This window comes from Mustela nivalis (assembly GCF_964662115.1).
Source record: "Mustela nivalis genome assembly, chromosome: 16".
Taxonomy (NCBI): Eukaryota; Metazoa; Chordata; class Mammalia; order Carnivora; family Mustelidae; genus Mustela; species Mustela nivalis.
In genome coordinates this window covers 50,258,980-50,272,001 of record NC_139035.1, presented here as the reverse complement: position 1 = coordinate 50,272,001, position 13,022 = coordinate 50,258,980, and the positions used below count along the sequence as shown (strand labels likewise).

Here is a 13,022-nt window from a genome sequence, read left to right as displayed (position 1 = left end):
AAAAAAAAAAAGAAAGAACACATAAAAGAAGGACATGAATGAAGATGATTTTACATGTCAGGAAAACCATAGTAATTCCTAAAAATGTAAAACAAAGCTGGTCTTCTAAAACCTGAGTATCTGAAGAATATGACATAGCTGATATAATTAATGATGTTTATCTATGTATATATAAATATATATACACACACAATAATATGAGACTCATAAGTCTTTCTATAATTACCAACCTGTTTTACATTAGTGAAACCCCAAGGGGGGTGGAATTTATACTTTCAGAAGAATAGAGAAGATAAAACCTACTATTCATGATTAGCTTAAATTATGACCTCACTAAAATTTTATCTGCTTCTACAAAACTTAAAGTATTTATGAATGATTCATCACAGCATGAATTATGCGGGGCACCTGGGTGGCTCAGGGGGTTAAGCCTCTGCCTTCAACTCAGGTCATGATCTCAGGATCCTGGGATGGAGCCCCACATTGGGCTCTTTGCTCAGCAGGAAGGCTGCTTACTGCCCCACACCCTCCGCCTGCCTCTCTGTCTACTTGTGATCTCTCTCACCCTGCCAATAAATAAATAAATAAAATCTTTAAAAAAAAACATGAATTATGAAGAAGGTTAACATGATCTATCCTGCATTACTGGCAAAAACCACATGCCCTGTCTGAGGCCTGTAAAATGAAGCTCTATTTTCTGTTTGAAATTTCAACCAGGGGATACTACAAATGTACACTCATTTCTCTCTCATCCATTTTTTAATTCTAATTTCTCTGTACAGTTTACCTATTACTGGGTATAACAATAACCGATTTGTTATTGTATTGCTACCTGGTATTCTATAAGAGAGTCCTTTCTCCTTAGTGAAAGATAGCATGTGAGCTTTCTAATTGATATTCAGTCCTTACATGCCAATAGTATGCTTAACAGATGTATATAAAATCTTAATGATATACTTTCATATACAATATTTTTCCAAGTTTTTATTTAAATTCCAGCTAGTAGACAGTGCGATATCGATTTCATGTGTAGAATTTAGCAATTCATTCACTTACATACAATACCTGGTGCGTATCCCAAGTGCTCCTCTTAATAACCCATAACCTATTCAGAACTTCTCTCCCACCCAGCTCCCCTCTGGTACCACAGGCTTGTTCTCTATAGTTGAGAGAATGTTTCTTGGTTTGCTTGTCTTTCTCTATCACCTGCCCATGTTCATTTGTTTTGTTTCTTAAATTCCACATATGAGTGAAATCATTTGGCATTTGCCTTTCTCTGACTGACTTATTTTGCTTAGTATAATACTCTCCAGCTCCATCCACGTCCTTGCAAATGGCAAGAATTCATTCTTTCTAATGGGTGAGTAATAATCCATTATATTTATATTCTATATCTTTATATATAAATATTACATATTTATATATGTGTATATATACATATTTATGTATATGTATAAATATTGTACATGTATACTCTTCTTCATTCATTCATCAATCAATGGACATTTGGGCTTTCTCCATAATTTGGCTGTTGTTAATAATGATGCTATAAACATCGGGATGCAAATGTCCCCTAAAATCAGTATCCTTTGGTAAATACTGGGTAGTACAATTGCTGGACTGCAGGAGAGTTGTATTAACTTTTTGAGGAACCTCCATGCTGTTTTTCAGCATGGCTGAACCGGTTTGCTTTCTCATCAATAGTGCAAGAGAATTCTGCTATCTCAGCATCCTTGCCAACATCTAATGTTTCCTGTGTTGTTAATTTTAGCCATCTGACTGGTACAAAGTGGTACCTCATTTTTAATTCTGATGTATGTTTCCCTGATGGTGAGTGATGTTGAGCATCTTTTCATGTGTCTTGTAACCATCTGTATGTCTTCTTTGGAAACATGTCTATTCATGTCTTCTGCTCATTTTAAATATAGATTATTTGGTTTTGGGGTGTTCAGTTTTGTAAGTTCTTTATATATTTTGGATAATAACCCTTTTTCTGAATATACAATACTTCTAGCCAGAAGACAGGAATTACTATTTTTATTTCTCTTCATAGAAGCTCAGTTACATACTAGTAATTCAGAAGACTGTATTAAGCTTCAAATACCTGTGACTTTTAATTTTTTTAATTATTTAAAATGCTTGAAGATATAAACTAATCTATCAATGTTTCACTTAAGCAGAAGTTATCTTAACTATTATAATTTATACACATGCCATCATATATTTGTTATTTTTTCTGTAATATTATTGGTAATCAATGGACATCAGAAATGAACTGTCAGAGATCAGTTATAAAGCTTACCAGCATAATAATACCAAGATTAAATAGGAACCATTAAAGGAAAATACAATTTAAAATAGCAAAGCTCATAAATACATAAATCAACAATGGATAGAATACTTCAGGAAAGATTAATACAAATAGTTGATGCCGAACTGGAACTTGAAGAAAGAATATTTGTGTGGATAGCAATAAGAAATTGTCTAAGTTGTAAAAAACAAAAGTAAAAGATAAGTGAAAAATTAGCATTTTTCAGATGTTTATGGAAGAGTAACTAGAAAAGTCTTGCAAATTTGGATTAGGGTGTCATTATTTTCAAAAGCGTCTTCAAATAGCACAGTTTAGATTTAATACAGTTGCTAATGACCTGAGATCACAAAAGGAACACAATTACTACAGTAAAACAGTGTTTAGTTCATATACTTGTGAATTTGTTCAATTATTTTAATTACTAGTTCTGTGAACTTGGGTAAATTAATTTACTTCTGTGACTAGCAGAAGCACTGATACGTAGTTAATAAACAGTAAACATTAGTTCTCATTTTTCTTATCCACTTTCTTTGGCATAAACTAAAAAATTAGAGGAAACAAAGTTGTACATGCACAAATGAGACGAAAGTCATAGTCTTATTTATAGATTAAACACAAACTACAGGTAACATTTGCATTTTGAACAATCTATATACCTTGAGTCTTTTTAAACAAATCCAGACAAACTATCAACCTTATTTCTAAAAATTTTTTATGAAAAATCATTTAGTGAGTTTCAATTGATAATAAAATGCTCACTAAAAATATTTTTGGAAATTTCCTTATATTTGTCGCAACACTATTTACAAAAGTGGAAATGTATATATTACACAAAGGCTCAGTGAAACTGTACTCTAGAATCATTATTAAATACATTGTGTGACATTTATTTCCTTTACTGAATATCATAAAAATATTGTAAGTCAAGAATGAAATTGAACTACATGACACAATATTAACAAATCAAAAAACTAAACTTAAGAGAACTTATATCTCACATGATCTCAACTAATTTATAATCAAATTATGTAAAATGCAAATTTCATTTCAGCCATTAGATGCAAATATATATTTTTTAAAGTAAACTAAAATACTGTTCAATCAAATCTTATTATTATTTGATTACTATTGTTATTATCAAATAAGTGAATTATCAAAGGATGTTAACTTGAACCTCAATAGATTTGGATTTGAAAAAAATCACATAGTTGCATTTTGCTAGTAAATCAGAGACAACAGAAAAACAAAGCTAAAACATTTAATGTCTTCAAATTGTTAGAAAAAGTTTTTATTGTGTTTTTCTCCAAATACTGTTAAATAACATGGTTTGAAATTGGTGTAGAGATTGCAACATGAACCTGTATATGTTTTTTTACTACTTACTAGCAATATCTGGATGATTTAAAAATTGATCACACAATGATGGCTTGTAATATTAATATTAAAGCTTGTAGTTTAATAAATGCTTAAAACAATCTGTGCTACACATAAAAATCAAACTGAGATTGAACAAAGTAAATGGTATATATTAATTTTTTAAATGTTCATAATTGTTTTTGGGGGGATGCAAATTTGCAAGTGAATTTTTTTTAATTTAAGTATAATTGACACACAAAGTCACATTAGTTTTATATGTACAACATAGTTATTCAATTTCTCTACATCTTATGTTATACTCACCACAAGTGTATCTACCGTCACCAAAGAAACACTATGATTACAATATCATTGACTATATATTGACTATCCTTATACTGTGCTTTTTATTTCTGTGACTTATTCATTACATAACAGGAATCCTATATCTGTAACTAGAAGCCATTCTCCTTCACTCATTTTGTCCATGACCCCACCACCCTTCTTCCTTCTGGTACCATGAGTTTGTTTTCTGTATTGATAGGTCTGATCCTGCTATTTGTTTATTCATCGTTTTTTTAGATTTCACATATGAGTGAAATCATATGGTATTTGTCTTTCTCATTCTGACTTATTTCATTTGGAGTAATACCCTCCAGTTCTATCCATGTTGCCACAAATAGCAAGACTGCATCCTTTTTATGGCCAAGTAATATTCCATTACATATGATTCTATCACATCTTTATCCATATATCTATTTAAAAATGCCCATAATCTTTGAAGCCACATTATATGTCCTCATTTTCATTTTATATTTTACATAATAAAAATGGGTAAAGAAAATAAGTAACATAATCAACAAATAACTACTGAAAATTATAGGGAAGGAATTTGACAAGGCAATGCAAAGACACTGGAAGCACAGCCTACATGTACCCATGTGACTTTCGGTCGACAGACTCTCTAAAGATCAAACTGATACCACGTGACCCAAGGACCCAAACACAGATAAACTATATATAGTATGGCCAAAGAGCTCCTCCAAAAATCACATTTGTTAGCATAAAGTATCTGGGGTGGCCCTATAGCCTTAGGTAAACAAAGATATTATTAATAGGCAAAATTCAAAGGCTTAAAGATTATCTCCAAGGAGCTGAGCAAAGACCAAATCTTTCTTTGGAATGAGCAGAATGGGGACAATTCAAACCTGCTGAATAATCCTCTGCTGCACAACAGAAAACAAAAATAGTGTGAACTGGTATTCAGAAAGTCTAGGAGAGTCTAATAGTTAAAATTTAGAAACTAAAATATTTTCTTCATGATATTTCCTCTTCTTTTTCTGGGAAATAAAATGATTTATAAATTAAACAGTTTGTTGAGTCAAACAATGGTAGTTTGACCTTGGTTGCTTCACTAATTGCTATGCAATATCTTGAGACTCATTAGCATTGTCTTACCTTTCCAGACCATCTGGTATTTGATAGAAGTAGATACAAGTACAAACAAAATGATCTTTCCATTTTTCTAGGTCACTCTGGCATGGTGATCTATTCTACTCTCATGTTTCTGCACATGCGTTAAATGCAAATAATCATGACAAAAATATTTTTATAATGAAACAAGTAAATTATTCACTGCTACAGCAGCATAAGAAGATGTGGAGAGAATTTTTATTTGACAGTGAAATTTCTTACAATTCTAATCCACCATCAATGTTATACTTTTTCAGCCAAATGTTTTGCTGAATAAAAATGTGAAAGGATAGAAATAAAGATAAAAAGTTCATCTTGACAAATTCTTGTTTTAAAAACCACAGATGACATATTTTCTTTCTCCAGTTTATATTTAAGGAAGGATAAACAGAAGTTAATCAAAAAATATACTGGACAATTACTTGGGAAATTTTAGAATTGTCAATTCATGCTCCTTATATGAGAAACAAGCTAAACATCAAGAATTTTTAGAGGATGGTGTTATTATGATGAATTCGAGGTTTGTTCATCATACTGGAGAGTCCTGAAAATTTTATCAAGGGAGAGCATGTTTTTCAGTTTCATGCAGATGCCAATATATACAAATCACAATACACTGCCATTAGCATCAGTAGAGTCTGCCTGTCATGACGACCATCGTTTCACAGCCACTTCGTACAAAAACAAACAAACAAACAAACTAAAAACTTGTCTAGCTAAGGTGAAAGTCTGGTTTGTAGCCATAAAACCAGTCATTCTGTCCACTTGATTATTTAGAATCATTAGTGACAGCTACTTATTTCTGAGCATTCATGTGAGACACAAAGATACATATACCCTCAATCCATTGGTAACTTCACACACATTTCCCTCAAGATTGTGCATTCCATTTCTTTCAAACGTGTTCATTCCAAGCTCTAGACAACTACACAAGATCTTTCCCACTACTCAGTGGAAAGATCCATATCCACCAAATATCCACCAAACACCCGTATCTCCTCCTTCTTTACCAAATATGCAACTTGGCTATTTAAGTACTTACTTTTAGCTCTGTTACTAGGAAGAATTCTCTTCATAACCGTCCTTCAGAGCCATCTGAAAGTAAGAATATATCAAATATAATCTATCAGTAATCTATTTCCATCCATCTAGGAAATTGACTCAAATATTTTCTTTTAGTTGTTCATTGAGAAGCCTCTTTACCACTGGTATGACCTGAAGAAGAGGGACTGGTCTACAAAAGGAGACCTGGGAGCCTGCATCATCAGATCATGTGATTTACTTGTTTCTTCTAGACATGCTTAAACCTGATCTTGGATCTACGTCTGTAAAGACTGTATTAATCAGCTTTGCTTAATAATAAATTACTCCCAGAATTTAGTGATTTAAATAAGCATCACTTATTTTTACTTATGAATCTATGAGTATTTGAATATCAGATGTTTTACATGGGGTTTAACTTTGAGTTCGATCTACAAATTGGGTCTAACGTGCCTTGGACCAGTGAACCAGTGGTAGCCGGTTTTTCTGAGAGCAATGATAAACCAAGAGATCACACCTTTTGGCTGCATATTTTTGGCACTTCTCAACTGATAGATGGGCTCTATGTTTACTCTCCTTGAATTTTGGCTCTTCTGTTATAGTTCCAATTAGCAAACTATAGCAGAAGTGTCACTATGCTTGTTGGAGGCTTAGTCTTTAAAAAGACCACAAATTCCAACTTAGTCTCTTGGAGGTCTGAACACTTTGTAAAATATACCACCATCTTACTTGAGAGACTAAATGAAAAAATTCTGAGATTACACAGAGAAAGAGGCCTATTTGAGGGCAACCTATCAACTATCTCTACAAAAACATCACTTATGTTAATGGAAGCTATTTATTTTCAAACCTGACCAGATGCTAGGTGAATGTCACCAGTGACCCCCATAATGATACACTGAACAAAAGAGTCTCTCAGCCAAGTTCAGCACAATTTCCTGAACCACGGAAATATGAGATATAATGAAATAGTACTTGATTTCTTTAAGTTATGTCTAGAGGGTAAGGAATAGAGATAGATAGGTTTAGGGGTTCTGTTCTCCACAGGTCAGGTGCCAACTATGTTTATCCTAATTATACATTTGAAGACTGGAAAAATCATCACAGAGCCCACTGTGAATTGTACTTAGACCAGAGATTCAATTAAAATCTAACTTCCATTATCTAACTTCTGTAAGCACCACTATAACTGGAGGACATTTTGAGTTTCTTGGTAGTAGAGCCAACTTAGCGACTATGTCTAAAATTCATCAAAATATTAGTATATTCTTCTTTCTCTGGAATACTATGAACTTACAAAATGGTCACAGAGCCCCTTTAAAAAGAATCAAAATGATTTCTGTTGTATATTTTTACAGTGGCATTATAGGGTCTTTAAACAAAGTATCTTCTTCAACTGGCAGACTAAGGGATTTTTAAGTGTCTTATATTTAGAAAGGGGGGGAGCAAAAAGTATCTCACTGTTCACTAGCTCTTATTGCTATTTTTGTGATTCTATACAGCTCAGCAACATTCTAGTGTCTGTCCCACTATGTAACTCCTAAAACAATTATGATCTTTTAGACACTGCCACAGATCCCCTTAGATGGGGCATCCTGAATTTCAGTCTCCCAATGCTGCACTTTATGCTGATTTTGTGCACTGCATGTCAATAATAAGTACTGCCACCTAGTTTCTGCTACCCTAGAATTCCACTGACCCCATTCATATTAAAGAGCCTTGCTCCATAGAAGCATTTTCTAGCATTAAATGTAGTTTATAGAGGTCAGCCACCACTGAGCCACTAAGATGCCCATGTGGTCTCCATCAGGGCATTAGTAATTGACTAAGTGAAAGAAATGTCCTCGAGGACCTGCTGGGGAACACAATTAAGTGGTAGATATTTACATCTTGCAAATTAAATTAATTCTAACATCCTACTTCCTTAAGCTTTTAACCTTTCCTTAGTGCTGTAACAAAATGTCCTTTCATTGCCATTTCAAGCGTTGAAGACTATTATCCTGTCCGAGTTTTAATAAACCATCTCAGACAACTTTTAAGACTGTTTCCAGTACCCCTGCCAGGTCTGGGAATCCCCAGCAAGGAGTGAGTTCACCCATCAATAAATTATTTTCTACAACCTCATACTACATGTCTTTCTAGCTTAAGATATTTAAGATCTCATATACAGTTCAAGTCAGGTTATCCATGTTTACAAAATAGCTCTAATTTCTACCTCTTGTGAGAATTTTGGTAATTCGTTTAATTAATCTGTGCCTCATTTTGCCTAGCATAATTATAAAAAGTTTTTTAATAGTGATAGAAGCAAGAAAATTAAGAAAGTAAATGTGAAAAGTTCAGATCATTGTTTTCAAATAGGAATTAACTGGGGCACCTTGGTGGCTCAGCTGGTTAAGCATCTGACTCTGGATTTTGGCTCAGGTCATGATCTCATGGGTCATGGGATCAAGCCCTGCATTGGGCTCCATGCCCAGTGAACAATCTGCTTGAGTTTCTCTCTCCTCGCCCCTCCCCCAACTCATGCTGTCCTTCTCTCTCTCTCTAAAATAAATAAATAAATTTTAAAAATAAAAGAGTCTCTCCATCTCCCTTTGCTCATCCCCACATGTGCTTGCATTCATTCTCTTAAAAAAAAAGGCAAATATCTGTTGTTTTTGGTTTTATTATGTCCACCAAAAAGATAAGTTGAAGTCTTAATCCCAATAACTAGGAATATGACTTTATTTGAAAATAGGGTCTTTGCAGATATAATCAAGTTAAGATGATGTCATTATGCATTATGCTGGGTCTTAATTCAATGACTAATGTCCTTGTTCGAAGAGGAAATTTGGACACAGAAATGCAGAGATACACATAGAAGAGAATGTTATATGAAGACACAGAGAATGTTATATGACACTGGATGAAAAATGATACATCAACAAGCCAAGGCACATCAAAGATTGTTGGCAACCAATAGAAGCTAGGAAGAGCCACAGAAGGACCCCACACCGCTGCCAGATCATCAGAGAATATAGCACTCTCACCCCTTGATTCAGACTTCTGGCCTCCAAAACTGGGACACAATATATTTCTGTTGTTTTAAGACAGCTGGTTTGTGTTACTTTGTCATGGCAGCCCTTAGGAAAACTATATAACACCCACAAGGATTAGTCATTAAATTCTTTAAAGATTATCTATTTATGTATTTATGTATATATTTATTTATTTATGTATATATTTATTTATGTATTTATTTATTTATTTAGAAAGAGAGAGCAAGAGTGAGTACAAGTGGGGAAAGAGGAAGAAGGAGAAGCAGACTTTCTGTTGATCAGGGAGACCTAGCGTGGGGCTTGATCCCAGGACTCTGGGATCATGACCTGAGCCAAAGGCAACTGCTTAACCAACTGAGCCACCCATCGGTTCCTCATTCATTTTTTTTTTCTTTTTTCTTTTAAAAATAATTTGCTTTCTTTTGCATGCCACAGGACAGATTTCTTTGAAACAGGGTACATCAAGAATAAAAATAACCCCCCAACAATCTTTATTTTCACTAATATAAGAAATCCTTCTGGAAACATAAGCAAATGACTAAAAAGGCTTGAACCACTGAATCTACAAGTTAATACATGATCTGTTATGGCAGAATAACCAAGGATTTTCACCCAATGAAAGATTTTAATTTTCCAAATATAAAAGAGTCTACAAGGATCATACATGACAAAAATCTCTTATTCCAGGTTTTATGGTAAAGATGGATAACACACTGGCAGCTGAAGAAAGCTGAAACTTTTACTAATAAATAGATCCAAATTAAGAATTTCTACAACATTTCTTTAGAAAACAGAACCAGAATTCTTTTTCTTTTTCTTTTTTTTTTTTTTTTAATGATGATCCTGTGGAATGCCTTTACCTCCATCTTTCTCTAGTATTAGAAACAGTAAAACAGACACAAGGATGTCTCCCAATGCTGCACTTTATGCTGATTTTGTGCACTGCATGTCAATAATAAGTACTGCCACCTAGCTTCTGCTACCCTAGAATTCCACTGACCCCATTCATATTAAAGAGCCTTGCTCCATAGAAGCATTTTCTAGCATTAAGGCTAGACAACAATTCATATGATCCTATTTGGTGCATTTTCTACCATGATCCAAGATCATTATATGGATATAGCCAAGGGTTGGGCCCCAGCTTTCAGGAGAAAGACCACAAAGAAGAAAATAAGGCTGGCAATCTGGTCCCCCCAGTTGATTATTTGTGTCCTGGAACTGGAAAAACAAAAGGTGGCAAATACAGACTGCAATGAGTTAAAGGACTTGGAAAAGTTGGCGGAGAGTGGCACGGTATACGAGTAAGGTCACTGGGCTTAGGACGGCAAGGGTGCTACGCTGAAAGAGCATCTGTGGGACCAAGTACTTATAATGTCTTGTGGTGTCATTCCCTCAATGACTTTAGAATATCTGTATGTGATAATAAATAAATCAGTTATGTAATAAGGCAGTTTGTTGAATACACACTCATCCTGTGGAATGAACCACCAGAGAGAGAAAGACAGACAGGATACCATACACATTCTTGAAAGTTTTCTTGTGATGTGTTTAATTTGTTTGTTTTCAAAGCTATCCAGGCTAACTCTTTCTGGGGATTTCCTTGGAGAAAAGAGTGGTCCGCTGAGTCTGGTTTGCTTAACCTCTCCTTTATCAAGAGAAAAATAAAGCTGAAGGTTTTTATTTTTATTTTTTTTCCCTTTTGGTTGCATCATTCTGCGTGTTCTCATATAAACAAACAAATGAAAATTCACAACCAACCAAACAAACAAACAAACAAAAAACAAAAAACAATAGTTTTTGATGTATCCAGTTGTTGTATCCTCAGGAAATTCCAGATGTTTCCAGGTAACTCTGTAGTTTACGGACTGTGGTTTTGTCCAATGAGTAAAGCTCAAAATCAAATGTCGTGTTTGTGATATGAAAGTGTCTAGTTTCTTCTATAAGGTTCACAACCTGTTGCAGAATGTGTCTCTCCCTCAGCATCATTAGCCTTCTGTGAAGCTCCACCAGTGGGTAGAGCTTTGTCACATTCACCATTCTTTATTTGCTTATCTGATTTGCTTTGCTTTATTGGACTTTTCACTTCAAGAACCTGGTTGTTGTTGCTTTTTAATAAAGGTGGTGGAGGTTTGTGATGGAGGGTGAAGAAGCTGAGCTGCTTTCACTGTCGCTGCCGTCACTTAAGCTAACCCTGCGGCTTTGGCTCCCTCCTCTATTTACAGGTCTCTCCATTTCAGAGTCATTGTCATTATCCTCTCTCTCATCTGATTCCTCATTGTCATCGGAATGCAGATCTTTCATTACAGACCTTAAAGGACCTTGTTGCCTGGTCTGGGACAGTGTGAAGCTGGAGCTGGAGTTGGCAGGGCTGGGTTGTTTAGAATCAGATCTGGAGGACATGTTCTCCTCCATGTCGGAATCATTGGGATCCACAATATTGTCAAATGGCAGTAAAGTTGTCTGTTCTTCTCAGAGGTCTCACTTTCAATTTTGACCTTTCCCATCTTGATGTGAGATTTATCTTTTATCTGTTTTTGGTCAGCAGAACACATGAGAAACAATGGTGGCATGCTAGAAAAACTCTTAAATAAAGCATCTGAACTACTCTTTTTCCTTTTTTTGGCTGAGAGTTCTTTGGAATCTGAAATGGGGGGGGGGGCTTTCATGGGAGCCTCCTTGTCTTGTTGTCCACTGGTGATGGTGAGTAAGTTACTGTCTGGTTTTGACTCTTTCGACATGGGTTTCAGTTCCTTGAAGGCCATCTTAGGAATGGTTTTTTCTTCTTTCAGTCATTTGTTTTCTTCGGGTTTCTTAGAGGATTCTTTGGAAGATTTGTTGTCATCCCTGAAGGGTTCTTTGAAGGCACTTATATGTTCTCTGGAGTCTTTAGGAGGTTTTTCCTTGAGCTCCTCCATCAGTTTGTGAGGCTTTGAAAAACTGGTGGTGGTGGTGGTGCTGGTGCTGGTGGTGGTGGTGGTGGTGTGGCGGTGGTGGTGGTGGTGGCGGTGGTGGTGGCGGTGGTGTGGCGGTGGTGGTGTGGATGCTCCTGTTGGGATCCCCTCCTGCCTTCAGCAACTTTCTTCTAAACTACTCTGTGGGGTTGTTAAAAGTTAGCTTTTCACCACAGAGGTGATTCACTGGTGGGTAGCCTTCAAGAGGCAATAATAAGTCATAATCAAAGCAGACTTCCTTAGGTTCTTCCTTGTTTTTAAAATAAACCTCAGTTGGCAAAATGAAACCAGCACACGCAGATTCTTCTACTTTGTAAGGTGGATCTTTGCACATTCTTTTTGGCCTAGGAAAGCTTTCATGCAAGCGGAAGACGACTTTCTCCACAAGGTGCTGTATGTCCCTGTGCTCTGAGTGGCACATGAACACCATCCAGTCATGGGTGAAGCCCTCCATGGTGGGTTTTTTCCTCACCTGGGCGCAGTGCCCCAGCTCCAGCTTCACCTGCATGGCACACAAGCTAGATGCTAGAAAAGCATCCGGGGGCCAGGAGATTTGCTAGGGTGTTGTGTGGCACTCCCCTCCCCCGCCCCCCTCAGCTGTAATTCATGAAGAGGCTGCTATGAATGTGAGAGCGCCCAGGAGCGGAGGACAGATGGGGGACATTCTCGGCCCTTTTCCCCCCGCATTCCTAAATTTTTTTTTAATACAGAAAACATATCTACATTTAATTTAATTCAATTTTTTTAAATTTTTTTTAATACAGAAAACATATCTACATTTTTTATTATATTTCTTTGTCTTTACTAAAGCATAATATATTGACATAATTATTATCCTATAATAATATTTCTAAG

General features: G+C 35.4%; 1 long non-coding RNA gene and 1 pseudogene across 2 annotated transcripts in view; both read right to left on the bottom strand.

Moving 5' to 3' along the window:
- The window catches only part of LOC309850274, a 224,194-nt gene that overhangs the window by 201,893 nt on the left and 9,279 nt on the right, over positions 1 to 13,022 (bottom strand). The window contains exon 2 of the long non-coding RNA XR_014304162.1: positions 6,183 to 6,235. This is a non-coding gene — a long non-coding RNA (uncharacterized lncRNA). The remainder of the gene's footprint in view (positions 1 to 6,182; positions 6,236 to 13,022) is intronic.
- On the bottom strand, positions 11,038 to 12,503 carry LOC309849723 (protein AF-9 pseudogene; annotated as a pseudogene). The gene has a single exon. The product of its transcript is annotated as a protein AF-9 pseudogene (transcript).